The following is an 18,354-nucleotide window of genomic DNA, read 5'->3' as shown; positions in this document are numbered from 1 at the left end:
AGCAACCTCCTCAAGCTCCTCCCACATGGCTTCCCCACCAGAATCGGTGAGCCAGAACAAACCCTTTTCCCCTTAAGTCACATTTGTCAGGGTATTTTTATCAAGTTACAGGAAAGATAACAAAGGCAAGATTAAATGACTTAATATATATAAAGTACCCAGAACAGCACCTGGTACATAGTCAGTGTGCAATACATACTCTTATTGTTGATTAGTGTAGTAGAAAGTCAAAACAATCAGCATCGCCGGGGAGTTTGTGCCGGCCATTGCAGATTCTTGGCACTTTGGACAACATATGAGATAAAAGAAAGCGAGCCTGGGTATTGCCTGAAGGGCTTCCAGCTTAGAAGAAGAGAGAAGTTTCTAATGTCACCTGTGAGGAAGGCCATGCCAGCAAGAGCAAGAGAAGAAACCAAACTTGAACATGAAGGAGGAAGGTTGATCCCAGAAGCAGAAGAGTAGAAACCAGGCCAGACCTTGAACATCCTGAACCCTCAGAGATGGAAAAATTACCTTGACTATTTAGGGCAACATGGTGTTGTGTATGTGTGTATATAGATTCGCCCCAAAAAAGAAAGGGTAACTTTTTAAAGAGGAAAAGAGGAGCTTTTCCAGCACCTCCCTGTCTCCTCATTGTGCCAGGCAGCTCTGTGAATTCATTAACACATCAGGTACAAAACCTTGGCTTCAGCAACCCAGCCAAGGGATTCTGGGGGAGGGGGGGCTCTCAGTCAGGGAGGGAAAGAGCCTTATGGAGAGTTCCAGGTCATAGCTGAGTTGGCTGAATCTCCCTCTGGAGGTGGACTGCGGCGGGGTGGGGGCTCCAAGAGTCTCTGGAGGGATCCAGGAGGAATCCCTGGGGCCATGTCTATGGAGGCTGATTTATGTGACTATTTCTAATGTATAGCTATTTTCGTCTCGTCCTCAGTACTGAGCCTGTGTGTGAGCCAGCACCACGGGAAGGAGGAAAAGTTCTAACGGGTTAGAGGCTGAGCCCTTGGGGGCGGGGCAAAGCTTAAGGATTATTCTGATGGGCTTTGAATGGGGTGTTTAAAAAGCGACTTGGGCTTTTCTTGATGACATGGGGTTCTTATCATAGTACTCTATTATCTTTAGTATTTTATGTATAGGATGCCTTGATCTTCCCTAAGTAGGTCCACAATGTTATACATAACTATCTTTCGGTATCCATAGAGACTGGTTCCAGGCCTTCCCCGTTTCCCTGCCCTAAACAGGGTACCAAAATCTGCTGATACTCAATTCCCTCATATGAAACACCGTGGCATTTGTATATAAATTATACCCGTCCTTTGACAGACCTTAAACCACCTCCAGGTTGCTTATATTACCCATGCGATGGAAACACCATGCAAACCATAGTTCTTACATTTTATTTGAAAATAATGACAAAAAAATCTGAACATGCTCAGTTCTAATGCAATTAAATATATCTTTCAACCTGTGTGTCTTGGTTACTTTTCTCTTGCTGTGATGAAACACCATGTCCAAGGCACCATACAGAAGGAAGGGTTTATTTCCCATGGCGGGGAAGCATGACAGCAAGCAACAGACATAGTGGCTAGAGCAGAGAAACAGGAAGCAAAGAGCACACTGGGAATGTCATGAAGTTTTGAAATGTCAAGGCCCACCCCCAGTGATATACTTCCTCCAGCAACTATATGCCTCCATCCTAAACTAACCCAAATAGCACCACCACCTGGAGACAGAGTGTTCAGACATCTGAGCTTATGGGGGACATTCTTAAACCAACTGCCACTGTACTACAGTTGGTGGAACTCAGAGTTGCAAGTCCATAGATGCAGAGAACTGACTATATTCTGAGTTTTAGGGTTTTATTAGGAAAAAAAAACCCAACAGACTTCTGGATTCAGCTTTGGCATAAAAGGGTTTAGAAGTTAGAGGGTATTGAAAAGTTTCTGCACCCCAATAAGCCTCTCTGCGACGCAATAATCTGAATCAGACCAAATCAAATTCAATTAAAAAAATCCCAAGTTTAATGGATACAAACACTTCTGGATGGCTTTCCAGCCCCCCAGAGAGGAGACAGGGGAAGAAGGATGAGCAGAAAACCATGTGTTTGTTCTCTGGGGGGGCAATTTAAATACCCTGTGGGCATGGTCTTGAGCATCTCTAGGGAGCGGTCATCATTTGATGGGCTTTCTCAGGGGCAGAGTCTGAATTGGGGCAGCTCTGGGGGAAGGGGCTTCAACTGAACCCTCATCCCGAACATCTCAGACTTTTTGGGCATATGAATGCCAGGGGCCGGGGTGAGGCTTCCACCCAAACAGGTATCACACTTGTCTGTATAAAAAGAAAAAGTTGGAAAACCCAAATATCATTGAATTTTCTCGGACCCGTCAAGGAATTGAGGTTGCAGATCATTAGAAGCCCCACTGAGATCAGCCTGCAGCAGACACAGCTGGAGCTCCGGTTTCGGGGAAGCTGGAGGTTGAATATGAGCGATTGTGAAGGTCTTGGAACCTGCAAGCTAGGAGTCGCACACTGTTGTGAGCTTTACCCCAGGAACTCAGCCAAGTTCTCACCAGAAAGAGCCAAGAAAGAGCCCCTTGTGGCTTTGGCAGCACGGGGAGGAAAATGCTCATTATGAAATACATTCAGAGTGGTCCCTGCAACAAAGACAACTCTCAAGGAGAAAAGACCTCATAGAATCTCAGCCCACTTGGGGGACCGATGCCTACCCAAGTCTGGACCGTTAGCCTTCTTGTCTCACCCAAAGGGAGGCAGACGCGAAGGTACATTTGTGGAGGTCACAATCTAGTGACACAAGTCCTCTGACATACTGAGGTTAAACAATAAAAGTTATAACATGCCGTCCCATACCTTATCACCCTAGCAGCGGGGTTCCAGATTATAGCTGAGTTCTGTGCATGGCCCCGAATCTGTGTAGAAGGGGTTCCTAGGAATTCCCCCAACACAGAGGAGACCTGCTACCCACACCCAGTTACAGCAAAACAGTCAATGCCACCTAGCTAGCCAGATGGATATGAAACTTCACACTATGACTATCACTGCAGTTTCTAAGACCCCTGGCAATGCAAATGGGGTCTGGAGAGATGGCTCAGCTGTTAGGAGCACTGACTGCTCTCCCGGAGGTTCCAGGTTCAATTCCCAGCACCCACATGGCAGCTCACACCTCTCTGTAGCTCCAATTCCAGAGCTTCTGATAAGATCACACAGACCTCCATGCAGGCAAAACACCAATGGACATAAAGTAAAAATGAAATATGTATTTAAAACACTGTGATCAAGCCAGGCGTTGGTGGCGCACGCCTTTAATCCCAGCACTCGGGAGGCAGAGGCAGGCGGATCTCTGAGTTCGAGGCCAGCCTGATCTACAAGAGCTAGTTCCAGGACAGGAACCAAAAGCTACGGAGAAACCCTGTCTCGAAAAATCCAAAACAAAACAAAACAAAAAAAAAAACCTGTGATCAAATGCTCTGTATGAACAAAGCAAGCACCATCAGCTTGCTTCAGAGTGGAGTCAGAAAGGACAGATTTTGAAAAGAATTTCTTTTAAAGATTTACTGTAATTTAATATGTATATATGTGCATGCACCAATGTGTGGGTACCCGAAAAGTCCAGAAGCATCCATCAGATCCCCCTGGAGCTGGGGTTTCAGGCAGTTGTGAAGTCAATACTGATAACAATGCTGCCTCCCGAATAGTTTATAGATATCTGCACACACAGAGGTAGGCAGATATGCTCTGTCAGCTGAGGGGCCTTAAGCCCAGCCACAACCTCATAGCAAGGACCTCATAGCAACGAGCAAGCTTAGTAGCTGCCACACCCTGCTTCTGAGTGCCTTCTCCAGTGAAAGGACACAGGAGCCCTTGAAGAAAGGACTGCCTATAAGACTTGGGCAGGAGACATACAAAATGAGCCCAGAGGACATTCCAGAAAGGAAGGAAATGCTTGAAACAAAACAACATCAACAATGGCACCAAACTGCACCATGAAAGGGGTCTGACCACAGGATACAGGAACCAACTGGAAGGACTCACGGTGACCAAAGCTGGGATGATCAGAGCAATTTTAACCCCAAAGTAGAAAATAAATATCCTTGAGGACCCGTGGATATAAATAAATGATGAGGTAAAAATGGTCAAAAGCATCACCCCAGCTCCCTAACACCCCTTTACACGAAGAGTCTGGAATATTATAGTTGGGGGCCTCATTCCAGCCCTTGGCATCCATCTTTGGAATATTGGGCAGAAAGTTCCATTTCAAGCCCCCTCCCCTGGGAGTTGCCTTGGTCTGGACTCCACCTCTGGGAAAGCCCGCCAAGTGGTGATCCCTCCCCAGGGAGGGTCATGACCACTCCCACAGGCTATTTAAACTGGCCCCCAGCAAATGAACATGTGGTCTCTGGGTTTCGAGTGGTCTCCTCCCTTTCTCTTTCTCTCTTCCCCTCACCATGCTTTCCCGGTGTCACCCAGGAGCGCTGCATTAAATGTGGGCATCTTTTATTCGGTCTGATTGGAATTATTTGCATCGGCAAAGAGGCTCATCCTAAGAACTATTCCTAACAGTAAATAAATCTGTGAAGAAGACAGAAATCTTCTGCATAGAAAAATTCCAAATAATTCATACAGACATTTCCCCTACGTGGAGGTGGAGCTGTGTTGAGAATTTCTTCCAAAGAGTACGGCTTGGAAAGGTGGCCCACGGACGCAGGGCAATTAAAAGTACTGTGACATCCTTAATGAAGTCCTGGAATCATAAAAGGATACTAAGTAAAGGTGGAAAATATGAAGAAAGTACAGGTTTTTTTTTAAGATTTATTTATTTATTATATATACAGTGTTCTGCCTGCAGACCAGAAGAGGACACCAAATCTCATTATAGGTGGTTGTGAGCCACCATGTGGTTGCTGGGAATTGAACTCAGAACCTCTGGAAGAGCAGCCAGTGCTCTTAACCTCTGAGCCATCTCTCCAGCCCGAAAGTACAGGTTTTAACTATGCAAATCTACATATTTATATAGGCATGCCTGTATGTGTCCATATTCTTTATACGGTTGTTGGGCAATTTTTATTTCAGATGGCTACCTGGCTGTCTCAGGCAACCTCTCTCCCCTCTGTAATTGATCTGCCAACTTCGAAATCAAGTTTGTTCAAATTATGTATAAAACCAGAAAAAAAAAAGGACTCAAAGAGAGGGCCTGGATGTTCTCCTGTAAGTGATATACATAAGCATATGGCATTTGCGACAACCGTTTGGTTTTTCATAGGCCTGTAGGAGGGGTTAAGTCTTTACCCTGAGATGTGTCAGGCTTAAAATAATCACAATTTACATTTATGAGCTCTTCTGGGTTCCGAGAGCTCTGACTGTCACAGTACGGTAATGATTCTCAGACAGGATGATAGGTGGCTCAGCTCCCAGTCGGCTTGAGTTCCCCAGAACTGAGGTGTGGCCGTTTGCTTTTAAAAGAGCCAGTTGGCCAGGCCTGGTGACTCACACCTGTAATCTGCAGAAGCATAGAGGTTGAGGGTCACTATCGAGGGGCTGGGCTGACGGCCATAGTGAGACACAGCTGTCTCAAAACACCCGGAGTAAGTAACCAACAAGCAAAGTTCTTTTGAATATCTGCTGATAGGTTTGGGGACGGGGGTTTGTTCTTGGTCTCAGAATCACAATGATTGGTATCTTCTCTCCCCTCCAAGGCACCGGCAATACTGAGGTTCTTTCTGCAGGGCCAAGAACCTTGTTCCTGTCATCAGTTTAGAGAGTGGCTTCCTTCTGGCCACTAGGGCTCAAGGTAAATTGACCTTGAAGCTCCTGGTGGAGAGAGTGGCAGATGGGGCACCTCCACCCCCTGCTTGACTGTCTTTCCAGCTAGGGTTCCCCATGCAAACAACCCACCCCCATCCACAAGGGGGACCAGAGTCCTCAAAACCCCTGCTTGACCCCCTTTACTCCAGGTCTCTGTTCCGTCCCAGTGTAGCCCATAGGACGCTGCTCTCTGCAGAAGGGACAGACTGCGTCCCCAGATGGTACAGGCCCAGCAGGGTTTGGGAATTATTTGGCATGGCCACTACTCAACAGCATCAGCCACATCAGCAGCTGCAGGTCAGGGGATGGGGGAGGGGGTGTGGTAGAGTTGGCTGTTTAGCCCAGTAATGAGAAGCTTCTCCTTGCGGCTCAGAAAATGGGATGGCAAAGGGACCCACTTGCCATTTATGGACTATTTATGTGTATTGTTTGCCCTGCTATGAGTTTAAGAAATGGTAAGGAAATAGTGTCCAATGCTTATAAATCAACACACATAAAGTCTGGGATAAACACTGTTATTTCTTTATCCTTTTTTTTCTCCTTCTCCTTTAATTTTTTTTAAATTGGTGTGTGTGTGTGTGTGTGTGTGTGTGTGTGTGTGTGTGTGTGTTTGTATGGGGTGGGGAGGTATTGAAACAGGGTCTCTCTAAGTAGCCTAACTTGGCCTGAAACTTAATAGGTGGACCAGCATGGCCTTGAAGTCAAGATCCTCTTGCTTCAGACTCCCTGGGCTGAGATTACAGCCTCAGCCACCAAGCCCAGCTCTCTCTAACCACCTTGAGGAGGAAGGATCTCGCCTCACACTTCTGTTACCTGCCTACCTGTTGTCACACCTGAGCTCTGGTTCTGCCAGGCAGGGCTGGGATGCGGGCCGGATGACGGGTAAGATACCTCAGGTGTCCGACTTCTGTGTGCGCTCTGTTCTCCTCCAAGGCGTAGGAATGTGTTCCCAAGTGGGCAGCCTCTGCTTCCTGTTGCTGCTCAGCTGGAGGTAAGCAGATCCTTCCTGACCCGCCTCTGCCTGCCTTGCGCGCGACAACTAGATATTGGCAGCATCCAGGTCTCGAAGGATCGCCAAGGCTTTCTGTAGCCAGGGTGCCCAGTGTATCTAGATTCTCTGACAGCTCTTGCCTGTGTTTACTGTATCCTCCTGCAGGGAGATGCAGCGACTGGTTTTTCACTGCTCCTCGGCAGAACAGCCGGCGCTTGCACTTCTGAATCAGAATGTTGACTCAGCCACCCGCGCGTCTATCCTAATCCCTAACTGTTTGAGCAACCGGGTAAGGCAGGAGGTGGTAATAATGAGAAATATTTGCTCTGCCTGGGCTCGGATTCCAGTTCCACTAAGCACCAGCGGTGTGACACTGGGTACATTCTTTGTCACCTCTGGGTCTTGGTTCTACCTCTGTGATTGGAGGCTTGGCATGGGGCAGATGAGGCAGTAAGATGTAAGCCCTGAGTAAGAGGTGACATGTGTAAGGACTGAGGGAGCTGACCCCAGTAGAATGACCCCAGGCGTGTTTAACCCTTGGGCTACCAGTGTCTTTGTGGTCTAACCTGCTTGTAGGCATCAGTGTCACAGCTCAATGTCAAGAGGTCGGACAGCCCTGGCACTCTGTAACTGATGTCACTTTAGCCCTAAAGTACAGACTGGCCAGCAAAATCCTTGTCTAAGGGTGACATTATGATCTAAGAATCTGAGAAAGGCAGCCTTGGGGGATGAAACTCTCTCTCTCTCTCTCTCTCTCTCTCTCTCTCTCTCCCTCCCTCCCTCCTCTCTCCCCCCCCTACATTTCTATTTAGTGGAAGGGCAGGAATTGCTGCTACCATTTTGGCACCATGAGAAAAGTCTGCCTGAGCCTTAAGATGCGACACAGGGACAGAAGTCAACATCCAGACAGAAGAGGGGCTTGGATGAAGCCTTGAGCCAAACCTACACCAAAGCCGGTTCTACTTCTAGGTCTTAGGCCAACTTGAACTACAGAGTGAGAAACCTTGGGGCTTAGCCTTTATTCTGGGGGCTGCAAGGAGAGGCATGGGATGCCTGGAGCTGAGCTGTAGGGATTGGCCTGGGGGGCTGTTTGCGTGGAGTCTGGTCCATGGCTTGAAATGAGGGCCTGAACCAGTAGGAGACAGAGAAACTTGAAGGTCGCAAAGATGCCAGAAGCTAGGCTGCCTGGATCAGGAGGCATGGGGAAAAGGGCGTGCCCGGGGAGAGTGTGGAACACTGGCTGAGGGGCGGAGATGGAGAAGTCCTCTCTTTCTGCTTCCATCACGGACGCCCTGAAAAGCTGCCAGATCCCTTTCTCCCTCTTTGGTAGATTTGTACCTCCGACTGCAGTTCCTGTGGTGATGTCTGGTTCTTTATAGCAAGGACCATACTCCACCATCTTCACATCCTGGGGACTAGGCCAGCATAAGGTTGGCAGTCAGCCCATGCTGACTTGGACCGAGTCGGTAGTATACTCGTTCTTGTTGAACTAGGCATGAGCTGCCCCCTTCTCCTGCCCTGGGCCTTAGTCATCAGTTTCATAAGCAGCTTCAAAGAGCTGCAGCTCCAGTGCCCCGCTTCCTTGTTGCTGGCAGGTGCTGGCAGCTGCAGAGCCAGAGCAGGGGGCCTGTGCTGAGTGGGGAACCCAGCCAGCTCATCGGGATCATAGGCAATTGTGAGAGGTGCAGAGTGTGTGTGTGTGTCTGTGTGTGTTTCTCTGTGTGTGTCTGTGTGTGTGTCTGTATGTGTGTTTCTGTGTGTGTCTGTATGTGTGTGTCTGTGTTTGTGTCTGTGTGTGTCTATGTGTGTGTCTGTATGTGTGTTTCTCTGTGTGTGTCTGTATGTGTGTGTCTGTGTTTCTGTCTGTGTGTGTCTGTGTATGTCTGTATGTGTGTGTCTGTATGTGTGTGTCTGTGTTTGTGTCTGTGTGTGTCTGTGTATCTCTGTGTGTGTGTGTCTCTGAGTGTGTGTCTGTGTGTGTCTGTGTGTATGTCTCTCTGTGTGTGTGTCTGTGTGTTTCTGTGTATGTCTATGTGTGTGTCTCTCTGTGTGTGTGTGTCTGTGTGTTTCTGTGTGTGTCTCTCTGGGTGTGTGTGGGTCTGTGTGTGTTCGTGTGTCCCCTGGGAAAGCCACACCACCATCCCCTCCCTGGAGACAGACACCAAGCCTCCTTTCTCGCTTCCTTTCACCTGTCCTGCTTGAGGTCCAGAAATACATCCAGGAGCTTTCTGCTTCTAAAATAAACCAGTACTAGTTCCCACCCCTGCGGGCTACCTCAGATTCATCCCCTGGAAGTGTTAACCCCTGAGCAACCTTCCAGGCCTCTAAGTTGCGTGGGTTCTATAGTAATGAAACAGGGATCTTTCAGTTCCTGTCAGAAGTGAGGTCTCAGTTGTCTGTTGCACCCCACCTCCAAATTTCCTTCTTTTGTACATACCCATCTGAGGATGCTAAGTGTCAAGGGCCAGACACCGGGGTGGCAGGAGCATTGACAGCCTCCCACTTCGACAGAGCCCCTCCTCCATCTTATTTTCCCAGCAGCCTCTTGGTCTTTGGAAAGTCTTTCTTCCTCCCACCCTGAAGCTACGTTTTCCTGATCCTCGCTCCATGATGCCAAGGTTCCCCTCTGGGCTGTGTCGTCACGGAAATTCCTGGTTCTCGCGCTTCTCAGAAGGGCTCTGCCACCGGGCTCTCCTCTGCCCGAGTGTTGTGTTGTTTTTCCTGTAGCCATGGCAGGGATTAAGACTTGAGCCAAGCAGGGCGGGCAGAGGGAAGGAGAGAGCTGGGAGATGGAGAAGGGAGCCTGATTGGAGGGCATTGGCAGGAGCAGGCCGGAGGCAGCTGGCTCGGTATCTGGAGGGATGGAGGCTTTCTGTTTTGCTTTGTTCTAGTCTGGTTCTGGTTTGTTGTTGAGAGTGATAAATACATTAGGAGCTGAATCCTTCCCTCTGCAGAATCACAGCTAAAGAAATCTCTCTCTAGTGGTCAGAAATCAGAGGCCGGCTACAGATCCCAGGTCTCATAGGGGACACTCTTGAGGCTAGTGGTATGGCTCAGTAGGATTTAATCCCCGGCACTTCAAACAAAACTTCTCAGGATAGTTTCCAGTTACTCCCAGTTCACACTGTGGACAAGCCCTGCCCGCTCAGTGGAAAACAAACCTGCGCCCCCTCAGGTGAGATGTTGCTGCTGTCTGGAGACCCCTGTCCTGTCCTCCCTTTGTGTCTGGCATGAAAAGTCCTTGGATGAAGGGAGGCTTCTGGAAAGGCACATGGCCGTAGCTGCTGCTTCCAGATGTTCTCAAAGCATTCGGGACCCCAGCATCTGCCTAGATGGCCCAAGCTCATTCCCAGGTCTCATTTGGACTTGTTTCAACAGTCTGCCCTCTCGGATTGGCTCTGGGGATGGCGGCTGCTTGCACAGAGAACACGGAGATGCAGGCTGGTCTCAGGCAAGGCCAGGGTTAGAGAAGGTGGGAGGGACAGACCCTGTGCTGGGATTGTCTCCCTGTGATGCCATCCTGACTCCACTTTGACCTTCCAGAAAGTCATGGGTTTCTATGTTTGATGCCCAGAGTGTACGCTGAGGTAAAGCTGCTCACCCTGGGAGGGAGAGGGAAAATCTGGGGGTCCCCCACAACCTTCAAGGACAACCCCCCCAATGACCTAAGGTATTTTCCCACTAGGCCCCAGCTCCTAAAAGTTCTAGAGATTGTTACAGGTTGGTGACTATGGGACTCATATGCAGATGGGTCTCTGGAGGGCATTTAAGATCCAAACTGTAAAGGTTAGACACTGCATGTTACCAAAAACCATTTCCTGTTCAGAGGGTGTCCTGCCCTCACACCTATGCATTCCTGATCCCTGGCCGACAATAGAGCTCGTACCCCACAACCAAAGACAAAAATGCTAAATTCCCATGACAAGCACTGCCAGTGCCTCCTCTGATGGCCATTCTCCTATTTTTCTTTTCCTTTAAAATTTTCTGAATTTTATTTTTGAGATTATGATATAATCATAACATCTCTCCCTTCCCATTCCTCCCTCTAAACCCTTCTATATACCCATCTCCAATGGCCTCCAAATTCATGACCTCTTTTTCTGGTATTGCAAGCATAAATATTCTTAACAAGTAACATCCTGTTACTTGTCTGCGTATTTTCAGAGTTGACCATTTGGCACTGGAAAGCCAGTTGGTGTGCTTTTTGCTGGTGAGGACCCCCTGCTCTGTTGCTCCCACCTTTCCCCAGCTGCCTAGAGTTCTTGGTATAGGGTTGAGGCCCATGGGTTTTCCCACATCCACTTGGACGTGTCCATTGGTGTCATCCTTATTCTGCTCTCATTTGGGCGGTCATGGCGGTGAGACTTGGCAAGTATAGTTTCCGACGTTACTAGGAGACACAATCTCACAGCACACTCCACGATCATCTGGCTCTTACAGACTTTCCAAATCCTCTTCTGCAGTGTTCCCTGAGCCGTAGGTGCAGGAGTGTTTTCTAGAAGCATCCATTGGGACTGGGCTCTACAACTCTGAATTTTGCTCGGTTGAGGTTTTCTGTAGTGGTCTCCATCTGTTGCCTAGAGAAGTTTCCTTGATGAGGGGTGAAGATGCACATATCAGTGGGTATGAGGACAAATGCTTACAGATTGTTGTTAGGGGTTATGCTGATTGAGTAAATCAGTGACTGTAGATTCTCCTTCTATAACCATGACGTCACTAGTACTGAGTAGTTAGCTAGGTTTCCAGTACCAGGCATGGTCTCTCTCTTGCTAAGCAAGTCTTTAGTCCAATTAGAGAGCCATTGGTTACTACCAAGGCATGTGTGTCTCTACTGCGCTTGTAGGGTTGTCTGGCCATGCTGGGCATTGATGTGGTTCATAGGCGTTGTAGCTACATAGGACTGTTGGTTGCCTCTCTCCTTTGGAAGCTTGAATGGTGCTTTCTATGACAGCTGGTTCTCAGCAAGGGCGCATCCAGCTTTCCCATTTTTCTTTCATGAAAGAACTTCCCATTTGGCTGGGCAGTGGTGGCACACACCCTTAATCCAGCACTGGGAGGCAGAGGTGGGCAGATCTCTGAGGGTTCAAGGCCAGTCTTGTCTACAAAATGAGTTCCGGGACAGCCAAGGCAACAGAGAAACCCTGTCTTAAAAAACAAAAACAAACAAACAAAACAGTTTTCAATTTGTAGTCGGGTGCTTGGCGATCTGGATCACAGCTTACTTCTCTGTCAGATGTGGCCCAGTGACCAATTCAACCACTGAGCTGGAAGTGGTGTGTACACTTTCCAGGAAGTAACTAGTAGAGGAGATCCTTACTCAGCCCTTCACCGTGACCAAAGACCTGAGAGTTTATCTTAAGGGAGGAAGGATTCACATGGCTTTTGGTTTCAGATGGCGGCGTTCATCATGATGAAAAAGGCATGTAGCTCGCTGGGGTAAATGGGACTTCTCTCACCCTGGCAAGGCAGAGAAGCAGGGTTGAGCCTAACCAACCCTAAGACCTGCTTTGTAGCTCATTCACTTCTGCTATCCAGGGCTGAGTCTAACCTAAGGCCCCTTAGCCCCTTAGCAGCTCACTTCTGCCATCCAGGCCTCATCTCTTTAATTTCTTTTTCTTTTCTTTTCTTTTTTTCTTTTTGAGACAGAGCTTCTCTGTGTAACAGCTCTGGCTCTCCTGGAACTCGCTCTGTAGACCAGGACAGTCTTGAACTCACAGAGATCTTCCTGCCTCTGCCTCCCGAGTGCTGGGATTAAAGGCGTGCGCCACCACCGCCCAGCTTTCTTCAAAGTTCTACAACCTCCCCAACAGCACCACGGGTAATCAAACACATGAGTCCTTGGGCACATTTCCCATCCAACCCTGCTCTCTTTCCTGAGGGCAGGAGCTGGGGTGCGATGGCAGATCTCAGACACGCACTAGGCAGCACGCTCACTGGAGGAGACGGTTATGGGCCACCTTGCGCTGTTTGTTGTCACCCCCTCCCCCAACACAGGCAAAAGAAACGTGTGCTTTATTTACACTACAGTTATTTAACATTGTCTGTCACAGAGTAAAACCTAAACTTGAGTGATATATTTGTTTTCCCGGCCTCCCTGACTGCCAGCCATCTCATCTGTGCTCATCTAAAGGAAGCCTACTTGTCAAGGGCAGTCTTAGCAGGAAGCCCAAGTTCCTGACAGTAATGGTGGCATCCAGTGTGGGTGAGGGTGAGGCAGAATGGCGTATCTGAGGCTCGTCGGCAGCATGACAGCCTCACAGGCTACTATTTTTGGCTGTCTGGCTCCCACCGTGTTCTCCAGCTCCCCCAGAGATTCTGTGGGTGACTCCATGTCCTGCTAATAAATTCTGCCAGAATCAGTCATCAGTGTAGTCTTAACCCCTGTCAAAATGCTTTTCAATAAAAGTTCCCAAGGCAGTTTGTTGGCTCTGCCGTCAAATTAGTCACTGCATAATCTGTTAAAAGTCTATGTAAGGCACGAGTCCCATTTAAAAGTCAGAATTTTCTCACACCTTTGTTTCTATAGATACTTCTGGGACAGAATGGGGTTCTTTGGAATAGCTGGTGCTTCTTGTTGTAGGGGAATGTGCCATCTGCTAGCAGAAGTCCTGATATTTGGGGACCCAGTAGAACAAAACTAAAGGCAGTGTAGGAGTCAGAAGTACACTCAAGAGGCAGTGGCACTTCATTTGTCCCAAATGATTTGCACAAAAACCTCAGCTATTTGGAACACTGTCAGGAATGAGGAAAAAGACGAAAATAAATAAAAACCAGGGTGGGGTGGAAAAGAAAAAAAAATCCAAAAACAAAACAACAACAACAAAATTCCCAAACCAAATGAACATACAAGAGCCCTCAAAGAAAAACAAAACACAGAAAGATTGTTCACAGCCAATACAAACGCTACAGAACCCACACCCTAGTTTGTGGACTTACTCACAGCAGGCCGCTCTGAGCTCAAGTACATCCTCGGAGGGATTCTGTCGTCCTCAGCACAAAGGAACTGTCCTTTAGAAGCCGTGAGAGCGAAGGCTGCCGCAGCCCCCTCCACCAGGAGCCAGAAGATGGCTTCACTGGTGCCAAAGGCAGGGATGGAATTCGAGCGGCCAGCAGACGGGAGAGTTGGCATCTGAGTCCGTTTAGTACGATGAGGAGAGCGCTGTGCTACAATTGTGTGGAGGGAGGAATGTGTGGTTTTGGATCCCCTTGGGAAATTAGGAAAGTTGTGGGAAAGTTAGCCAGCCCCCAGACGGGGTCTCATGTTCTCAAGCTGGTCTCAAATCCACCACATAGACGAGAATGACACTAAGCTCCTGGGCCTCCCGCTCCTGCCTCCTGATTTACGTGATTCTGGGGATCACCTAGGGCTCCACGCGTGCTAGGGAGCACTCAGTCCATGTGCTTGCCTGTGACTCCTTTCTTTCATGTTTAGATGTGTCCACGTTGACAGTGGCTTTAGTATATTCGTTTCTTTCTACAGAATAACATTCCACTGCGGATGATCCCACCATGTATGTTCAGGGGATTTCTGAGGGCCACTACAGTGCTGCTGTAAAAAACACATTTTTTATTATTTATTTATTTATTTATTTATTTGTGCTCGTTTGTTTTGTTTCTCTGTTTTTTTCTAGTCAGGGTTTCTCTGGGCAGCCCTGGATATCCTGGAATTCACTATGTAGACCAGGCTGTCCTTGAACTCAGAGATCTGCCTGGGTGTACACCAAGAGCCCCCATGACTGCCTGGCCTTTTGTGCTATTTTTGAGACAGGGTCATTCATTGAACCTGGAGCTTGGTGATTGGCTAAGCTGGACAGTGGGCTGCAGGACCCCCTTCCTCAAAGCCTCTAGTGCTGGGGTTACAGGTGTAAACCGGTATGCCTGGATTTTAGGGGAGCTGGGAGTCAGAACTCAGGAGTTCTGCAGCAGCATCTTCCTAGATCCCTCAGATTGTTATGTTTGTATTAAACTCTTTTTTACATTTATGAAATGTGCTTTGCTTTATCTTATTTCTGCCTAGTGGTGGGCCTGCCAGAGGCACCGGTTAGTCACGAGAGCAAGGCTAACAGAACCAAACAGCAGCCTGCACAGTGCCACAGTGCTGGAACCAGCAGTATCCGTCCCTAGACTTGTCCTTATTTGATGAAAATGAACACCATGTAGGCCACCGTTGGATGGGTTTTCTGTTGTTTGCAGCCGACAGCTTGCCTTATAAAATCTCTCTCCAGATCGCCATTAGGGGTGTCGGGAGTGATAACAGGGAAGAACCTATTTTTTGACTTGCCAAAGAAGGATGATATTTCTTGAGCGCCTGTGAGTCCCTGGTTACTTCATTAGCAGGACCCATTTAACTTCCAGGTCTGCCCAAGTGGAATTAACATGTCACATTGTCAGATGCTTGAGGCCTGACTGGTGTCGGTAGTCACGCAGCTAATAGGTTGGCCAAGCCGTGCTTTCTCTGAGATGGGCAGACTCATCTGGCTCAGCACCCTTTGTGACTGATCATTGCACTAGTGTTATGAGTTAGCTTTATTTATTTGGTAGATTGATTGACAGGCTTGTTTGTTTCAAAAAAAAAAAAAGAATTTTACTCTATAGCCCAGGCTGGCCTAGAATTTGCCATGTAGCTAGAACTAGCCCAGGCTAACCTTGAACATGTGGCCATTCTCCTGTTTTAGCCTCTCTAGTGCTGGGATTGCAAGCGTGAACCGCTATGCCAGGCTTTATAGATGAGATCTTCGTGTAGTCTAGGGTGGTCTCAACTCTGGATCTTCCTGCCTCAGGCTCCTGAGTGCTGGGATTGCAGGTGTGTTCCAAGGAGCCAGGCCTGTTTTGTGGACCAGTAGAGGATAGCTTCACATATCGAGGCTCATACCACATCAGTATTAAAATACCCACTGCTACCTAAGAGCCGCCCTGCTGCAAAAGCAAGTTCTCATCTGTCTTCCTCTGCAGGCTGTGTGAGGGGAGTCTCCAGGCTAGGCTGTGACCCAGCAGAGGCTACTGACTGCATCTCTTCCTGACTCCGAATACCCACTGTGCCTTCAACTTCTGTTTCCCCACTGGGAGAACTCTTCCACCTCTCCCCTCCAACATGATTCTGAGCACAACCACACCTAAGTATTGGCTTTTTAATTCGGTCCTTCTCTTGAGCCTTTCTATGGTTGTCTAATGGCCATAGTTAGACATGGTTTGGCTGATAAACACCCTAGCCTCATCCAGATGGTCAGAACCAGCCCTGGCTCATGACTCGACTCGACTACAACCCTCTCGACCGGTCCCGCTCTGAGGCATTGCCCCGGACTTTGTGTCTACAGCCATGAGCACTAAGCATTAGAATTCTGTTTACAGACATGGGTACTGAGGTTCCCACCCAAGCGCACATAGAAGCCGAGCCTTAGATCTGCTCAACTTCAAACTGAACAATATACAGTCTTCTTGGTAAACAGTATTACTACTCATCTCCTTCCCTAAAACCAGCTCCCTGTAGCTTCTGATCACACCCCTGCTCCCCAGAATCTCAGAAGTTCCACTGTTAAGAGAATTGTTCCTGACTGGGTGTAATGGCACACGCCTTTAATCCCAGCACCTGTGAGGCAGAGGCAGGTGGATCTCTGAGTTTGTAGCCAACCTGGTCTTCAGAAGGAGCTCCAGGAAAGCCAAGGCTACACAGAAAACCCTGTCTCACCTTGGGGGAGACGGGGAGAAGAGAGGGAAGGAGGGAGAGAGGAGAGTGAGAGAAGGGCTGAAATATATATTTTTTCTTGCCCAGGACGTAGGTCTGTAGCTTCAGCTTCGCTGTGAACCACCAACTCTGATTTTAGCGGTTCAGTTTAGGGAAAGGCTACACTAGGGTTCAAAATTTCTGGAAATTAAACCCCATGCCTTTACCTGGAAACACCTAAACGAAGTTTTAAATAGAGGAGCCCTGAGAGAGGCCAATCCGAGATGGAGAAGGAGACAGCAAGCACAAAGGTTCTTCATTTTGAGGGTCTTTCCCCTGGTGATTTGGGAAGCCCAGCCTTAGCTTCCTGCCTGGCTCAAAGAGGCCCTAAGGGGATCATTTCCAGCTGGCTATTTTGGGAGGGTGATTACCGAGTACTTTCACCCCCTGCACAGAAGGCTTCTGGGGAGCCCTCAGAAGGAATGGGCAAGCCACATGCTCCTTCTCCTACCCCAGGGACCGCAACCACTGGCTGCTGTTGCCAGAGTCAGGCTCTTTACCAGCTGAGTGTGTGGTGAGTGGGCGGGGGTTGAGGGGGCTTCAGATCCTCTCAGCTGCTGGCTCCTTGTTGTCATGGTGACCCCTCTGGAGTCGTTCTCACATTGATTTGAGTGCAAGTCACTTCCTGGCTGCCTGTTGATTTCAGCTGGGTGGAAAGAGCCCCACAAAGAGACCATATTACCATATTAGCTTGGACACTTCAGGCTTCGGGCTTCACTATCGTTATTCCCGGCGTGGTGCAGAGAAGTCTCTGGGACCCACGGGACCCACCTGCCCTGCCCCTCCACATTCCGGAGCTCCTGTGCTGCGGAATCCTCCAGAATCGCAGTCTGTAGGACCATTCCAGATTTCCTGACCTCGCCTCCCTTCCTCCCTGTCTTGAAAATGGATCTGAATTGACTGCTCTATCCTCCTGCCCACGATCCAGGAGGGAGCTCGGCTCTGAGGACCAAGGAGTAGCCCCTCAACACAGCAGGCATTGTGATAAGTGCTTGACACGCCCCATTTCCCTCTCATGTGATCAGATCCCATCCAAAGTGTGGCTCATTTTACACCTGAGGGCTCTGATGTTTAAGGAAATAAGTGGCTGGCCCAGGGTCACTGAGTGAGGAACTAGGAGTGGAGCCCAGGTTGTCTGAGGGTTGAGCCTGTGCTAGAATTAGACACCGTCTTTCCCGCTGCCCCCCACTGTGGAGCTGCCTAGATATCAAGAGTTGTAAACGCTGAGCCTTAAAGGTGGCCAAGGACAGAGGGTCTGCCCCTTCACTGTCACTTTTGCACTAAATGCCCCAGGGAGAAAACCAGCCCCTCTAGATGAGAAGAGGAACCACTTCCGGGGCTTAATGAACTGGAATAAATAGCAGCCTGCCTGCCTGCCTCCTAGAAGGTTCACATTGTATTCAAAACAGCAACGGGTGGTTTCCAGCATGTGATGTACTCTTGCTTTCTTGTTTGTTTTTGTCATATCTTCTTTGTGAAAGGACATCTGTCTGTGGTGTAAAATCCATTGTAAGAAATCTTAGCTTGGAAGTCTCCAGTGGAACTCTGGGGACACTTACATCTGCCCCGCAATCACGGCGATAACATTGGTACCCAGAAGAAATGGATCATGTCCCTAGAAGCTGTAGGTGATGCCTGTGCCCCTCTCCTTACCATCCACACATCCAAACACTAGGAGCTAGAGGCTGAAAGGAGGCTGGTGTTCTCAGGAAAGAGGCCATTCCTTTAGCAAATGACGTGAGAACAATTTGGGCCCTCTGCTTTGGAGAAGGCAGGTGTATGGATCATAGTACCCTCACCAGGCACCTGATCTGCTGACCCCTCGACC

Source organism: Microtus oregoni, unplaced genomic scaffold, assembly GCF_018167655.1.
Source record: "Microtus oregoni isolate MIOR12 unplaced genomic scaffold, Mior012 000009F_ref0000495, whole genome shotgun sequence".
Lineage (NCBI taxonomy): Eukaryota > Metazoa > Chordata > Mammalia > Rodentia > Cricetidae > Microtus > Microtus oregoni.
This window is presented reverse-complemented; position numbering follows the sequence as displayed.